Source organism: Scophthalmus maximus, chromosome 12, assembly GCF_022379125.1.
Source record: "Scophthalmus maximus strain ysfricsl-2021 chromosome 12, ASM2237912v1, whole genome shotgun sequence".
Lineage (NCBI taxonomy): Eukaryota > Metazoa > Chordata > Actinopteri > Pleuronectiformes > Scophthalmidae > Scophthalmus > Scophthalmus maximus.
This window is the reverse complement of record NC_061526.1, coordinates 8,411,462-8,417,500: the sequence shown is the minus strand read 5'-3', so window position 1 is coordinate 8,417,500 and position 6,039 is coordinate 8,411,462. Positions and strand designations below refer to the sequence as shown.

The 6,039-nt window shown below is 44.9% G+C and overlaps 1 long non-coding RNA gene across 6 annotated transcripts in view; it reads left to right on the top strand.

Annotated features, from left to right (window-relative positions):
• LOC124850837 overlaps window positions 1-3,928 on the top strand; it is a 4,460-nt gene extending 532 nt beyond the window's left edge. The window contains exons 2-5 of one of the 6 annotated variants that reach the window (XR_007031886.1): window positions 121-219; window positions 305-848; window positions 1,447-1,684; window positions 3,011-3,928. This is a non-coding gene — a long non-coding RNA (uncharacterized LOC124850837). Of the gene's footprint in view, window positions 1-120; window positions 849-1,446; window positions 1,685-3,010 lie in introns of all 6 variants that reach the window. The other 5 variants (XR_007031885.1, XR_007031888.1, XR_007031884.1 and 2 more) reach the window with 5 other exon arrangements.
• The last annotated feature ends 2,111 nt before the right edge of the window (window positions 3,929-6,039 follow it).

Below are 6,039 nucleotides of genomic sequence, written 5' to 3'. Positions count from 1 at the left end.
ACCAAACATATAAAAATACACAAACACTTTGAACATACATCAGTCTGATGAACGCTATATAAAAATTACAGAAACCATCTTTGGCAAAGAAATGATTCAACGTGTCCTTTGATGTCTCAGTTTGGTCCATGTCCCATCAGCTGACACGTAGGAGGCGGAGTTTAAGAACCATACTGCAGCCAGCCACCAGGGGGCCATCCAGTCTCTACGTCTTGTAATGTAAACAAGAATGTATCCTCTCATACTAAAACATCATTGGACATTTGGACACGACGGATGTTTTCATTCCACGTCATTGGCTCAGGTCAGTTTGAATCTGCCCTGGTGAAGGACGTTGAGTCAGGAAGAGATGCCGAGGGTATGGAACCAATCTTTTTTCGACACTCGGCTGTCACCGGCATCGAACCCACGAGCTCTCCGGTAGCCTGGAACAAGGTGTCTCCGAGAGCCAGGTGAGAAAGTGCTCCTCCAGGCGATGTAAACGGAGGAGCAGGGTTTTCATTATATTTTAACAGTCGCCCCCGTTATGTTTTTATAGCCCCGTCTGCCACAATATGGCCTTTCTCTGCAAGCGAGCGAATGGGAGCCATATGGAAAACACGGTACTGTACCTGAGCTGCTATTGAACAGTCACACAGACGCGGTATTGTGCTGTGAGAATGGAGAGAAACGAGGTGGATGAGAAGGTGGATGGAGAGGAAGAAAGAGAGGGTGGAGGGGGAACGTGTACATGAGGGTTAAATTCGGGACGTGATTCAACAAGAAGGAACAGAATGAACGAAGGAGGGAAAGATGAGGATTGGAGGTGAGGAAAGGAAGCATGAGAAAAGAAGGAGAGAGGAAACAAGGTAGGAGGAGCAGAGGAGGCGAGATTAATGTTTTATGAACTGACTGGTGATTGAGTGTTTTTAATAATTTAATCTTACCTCTGTTTTATTATGGTATGAAAACGAAAAAGAACTAAAACACGTCAGCTGGACAATAACATGATGCAACTAATGGTTATTGCAATTATCTAGCCTTTGTATATTAATGATTTATTGATACATTTTTTATTCATTAATGATTGCCCATCATAATTAACCAGATTATTAACCATAATATCAACCAAAATTAGAAACAATGCTCGAGAAGATTTGTCACTTTTCTTTGATGAATTACTAAAATCATTAACTGAGTAGTTGTTGTTCTTTACACTGATCTTGTCAAGATATGTGCTAATCGCTCATCCGCAGTAAGACATTACAAAAAGTGGTATTGGTCAGTGGGTTACACCGCTGACATTGGTACAGAAGCTCGGGGGGTTCGATTCCCGGTCAGGGCGTGGGCCCTTGATTCCACCTGTCTACTTCCATATGAGTGGCCCGTTACCTGCCCGGCAGCGTCTCTCCTTTTTACTGATTCTGTGATTCTGCAATTTCAAAATCTTTTGTCTCCATTCTACAGAAGACGACTGACACGCAGCATCAACGCTTTAACGTGGAGGGAACTCGTCCACGTCCACGTCTGCAGACGCGAGGCCGAGGGCCAAGGATTTGGCCAAGTTGTGGCCCAGATGTGCAACACATGGAAACGCAAAGGCCGTGAATAGATTCGAACGCCCTCCACGGTGGAGCGAGAGGAGGAGGGAAGAAGAGGACGAGGTCGAGGTCGAGCTCTGCGGCAGGCGTTTCCGAGGAAAGACGTAAGAGCGGTGAACAACTTGAGACTCTGCATCGATTACAAAACAGAGAACACCCACAAACTCCACTCTTAAAAATGCCAATGGACAATACGGAGAACACAGGGTCACACACACACACATCACATGGACGCATGAATATTTCCAATGCAAACACACACACACACACACGACTGGTCCTTGCAGAAACATGCTGGCAGTCTTGACTGAGTGTTAACGCAGGTTTGGACACACACACACACACACACACACACACACACACTCCGTCAGCTCATGTATTCATGCCCTTGATCCTGTAATGTGAGCAGACTGGCGGCCTCCACTTAATGGTCATTAACTGTCAATCTGAAAGGGGAGACGTGGAGTTTGTCCAGACGGAGCTCAGCAGAGGAGAGAAGAAAATATATAGCCTTCACCCAAAAAGTGTGAACCCGCTTTGATTTATTCATCTTGACAAATGTGAAATCAACTGTAGCAGCGTCGATACCTGGAGGCAAACCAGGCCGTCGTTCCCTCTACAGGATCACTGCTTTTCAGCAAACATTCATCGTCACATACAAGGAACCAAAGTCCTTCAGCGACTGGAGTTGAGACCAACGACCTGCAGTAGCTACTGGGAACTGACGGTTTCTTACAGTTTCCTTTTGAAAGTGGGTGTTGGTTTCTGTTAACCCTCACCGTGCTTGTTCCCCACTGCCGTAATGGGGTTCTACTTGGTCAACCCAAACCGTGATCGTTCCTACTCAAACCGGCCGCAGACCAAAAGGCCTCCGGACGCAACCGGACAGACGTACAAACCAGTGAGAGCCACGAATCAGGTGACGTCTGTGGCGTCTGTGATGATGATTCCACGACGTCTGTGAACCAGTGTTGTCGTGTTCGTGGGACAAAACATCAGGTACTTTTGGTCCAATGCTCGTTGGTCAGCGGCGGCCATCTTGGTTGTTTACAAAGGTCGCGTCTCTCCGCGTCACGGTGCGAACCCTGGGTTGTGATTGGACCGGCGAGATCTCCACTGGAGGAGATCGAGACCGAATAGTCTGACAGAGCAAATTCAAATGAGCTCCCAGAATTCCTCTGGGTCCCAGGCTTGATCTGTCGACCCGACAGAACCACGCCTGTTTGACATCACAAAACGGTTCCATAAGAAACTCAACAGTGTGCAACTCGTCCAATTGGTCTGTCGTGTTCATCCTTGGTAGTTGAACAGCCTCCAGAGCTTTTCCAGGAAGAAGAACAGTTAATATATAAGCTCTACAAATGTCTCACCCTGTACTTTCCTGTCCCACATGTCTCCGCCCTCTTGTCCGCTCGCTAACCATCCGCCAGATGTGTTCGCCGGAGGTCAGGGGAGCCCGCTGCAGCGAGCAGGAGGAGGAGCGAGGGCGATGGAGGTGTAATTTCACACCTGTCGGGTTCACGGCCTCGCAGCACACGACGGGGGAAGAGGTGAGAAGCGCCAAACAACTCTGTTCCGCCTTCCTTCCCTTCTCTGCCTGTGTGTAAGGAACATGAGCAGTTTGTCAGTGTGTTCGGCCTCCAGAGAAAGTTGCAGGAAACTTCACACTTCAGACCAAAGCCCCAAAACAAAAGAACACTTCCTTCACCTGTTCACCTTAATACCGTCAGTCTGCACTATATAGTTTCATGAGTATACCCATGGCAAGACATGTTTACGACAGTTATAGAATATCAGTGGATGAATCATATTTGTAGCCGCTCAGTGACACTTTGACTCTCAGTCAGTCCCGCGACTTTCCCTCGAGCGGCAACGTGACGGAGCCCTCCTTTAAGTTGAACAGATACTGATGAATTTCATCCATCGTCCCATAATTTCTTCTGTGTACGTCTTTGTTTTCCTCTGGTGACGTCATCAGCACTAAATTTTTGTCGCACACTTCAACTGTTCCTCCGAAAATCTGTGTCCGGCGCTAATTAGCAAACGATAGCAATGTTAGCATTAAGCTCACTAGTAACTCAATGCTTACTGTTAAATATTACTTTGTATGTTGTCAAATGAGCAAATTACTACATATGGAAGGTGTTATACATAAAATGATCTCTTGATTCTTGTTCCCTGTAATGTAACGAAGCACTTTAGCATCTTTTAGCTCATTGTTTTGGTAGACGATGAGTTAAGACTTGAATATGTCCAGTGGACAGGACCAATAAAATGCTTGTGTTTTTCAGTATGTGAATAGATGTACGAACACAAAAGTGATTGCTAACATATGTTCTGAAAACAACAACAACAACAACAACTGTGTTTTCATCTTGTTCTGCAGCCCTCAAGTAGCCAACACATGTATATAAGGTACCTATATCGCAAAGGCATGGAAATACATATAGTACATAATAGGGTAGGTACATAATAGGATATTAAGATTAAGACATTGAAATTACATTGAAGAGACAATAAAACAATCACATTGATTTACAGAATTATAGAGGAAAAACATAAAAACAATAAGACCACATTTAAATTGCATGTAAAAGACTCCAAACAAAATTAAAAAAATAAAAGCTCCTTTTTCCAATTATTCGATATAAAAAGGAAAAACAATTCTTCACTCTTACCGATCAGGAAAAAAAGGCAAACTGTTCTATTCCTTTTTATGACTGAAGCTTTATCATAACAACTTCTTTCAACCTGATTAGATCAAAATCTATAAACAGTTCAAAAGAATGGCAGGCACAAAAGGTGGACCTCCTGGAAACGAGGATCCAGATTATTTTATTAAAACGCTGGCACACGAGATAACGATATAGCTTTCAAAGCTCGCCACGCTATGAAAACTTTATGCCGCTATCACGTGTGCACACAATGCCCCGGCAAACTGTCCCGTCGAATACCCAGAGATGTTAATAAGAAAAAGACGTTTCGAGTAATGAGAAAAAGATATCGATAAAAGTTGTGTGTTTCCAGTGATGAAAGCGGCGTGTTGCTGTGCCGAGCCGTGCCCCGCTGCTGAACTGTGGGCCTGTGCGTGATTATGAGGAGAGAGAAGAATGTGGTTCACTAACAACACGAGCCCCGAGGACGGTTCCTTCCCAGGCTGTAAAACACACACACACACACACACACACACACACACCATCACCGAGACGGACGCCCCGCCGGTTTGGAACTCAACAGCTGTCGGGGTGTGAAACCTGATAAACGCCGAGGAGACGAGGGAGCGTCCAACTTTTGGATAATGAGGTGACACTTAACCGGTCCAGCGGTGGGCTCAGAGGTCAGAGTTCAACTCTGGAGCCGCGGAGGATCCAGTGACCTGCTCTCGACTGCCTCACCGCTCGGTATTGTTCTTATATTAACGCCTGGTTCATTCCATGTTTCTTTTCTTGATTGAACCGTCAGAACACGCGACAGTTCATTGTGATCGCACAAGCTGACGCATGTGAGCTACGTTAACAATGGATCGAAAAATGTGCAACATCCGTTGCTTTGTCTGACACTAGATAAACGAACAATAGCCCGATATGATTTTGGGTTAAGTTGTTATGAATTTTGAATACACCAATACGCTCAATGGCTTTCGCGACATCGCGTCAGGCAAATATTTCGCATGAGTTCAGATATTTCAACTCGAGCGATTCATTCAAATGACATGAATTTCGTGTTATTTGCGTAGCATCATTGGCGCCACGGGGCGACCAATCACGCGCTAGCTAGCCGATGAAGTGGAACATCTAAACAGCCTAGTATTCCTCTCAGGAGACTAAAATTGGGCAAGTAATCTTCAGTCTATTGCCTTTTTTCTTCCAAAACCCATATTACCATTGAAGTAATTATGAAACTGCATTTTCAAAAACTATAAATCAAAAAACTAAAACATTACAGAACTCAAAGAACTTCTGTGAGTCACACATTTACTATAGTTTCAGACCAAAATCCCTCTGGAAACAATTGAAAAGACCGACATTGTCTAATCTCTTCTGATTGGCCCGTCTGTCTCGCTGATTTCATTTCCAGGTTTGATTTTTCACCCAAAACAGTCCAAGACGAACCTCTGCACCAGACTCATCGTTTGTCTGAACCGCCTTGTCCAAGATCGTCCTAATTGCGACGATCGCTGACATAATCTTTTCATGTGGCCGCTGCGCTCGCGGCCCCTTGACCCGGCACATTGTGGAAACACCTGCCACTTTAGGAGCCACTAAAGTCTTAAGAGCGGAACGTAACATCATCGTCGTTAAGTCTTACGATCTATAAATATGACTGACATTTACTACGATGTCAATACGTGAATTATCCCAGTCAGTTGCACAGTTTTTATGGCATCATTGGGAAAGTATACGCGTTGTATAAAAGCCCGTCTCCTTAAAACGTGTTTTAAGATCCCGCTTTAATATCT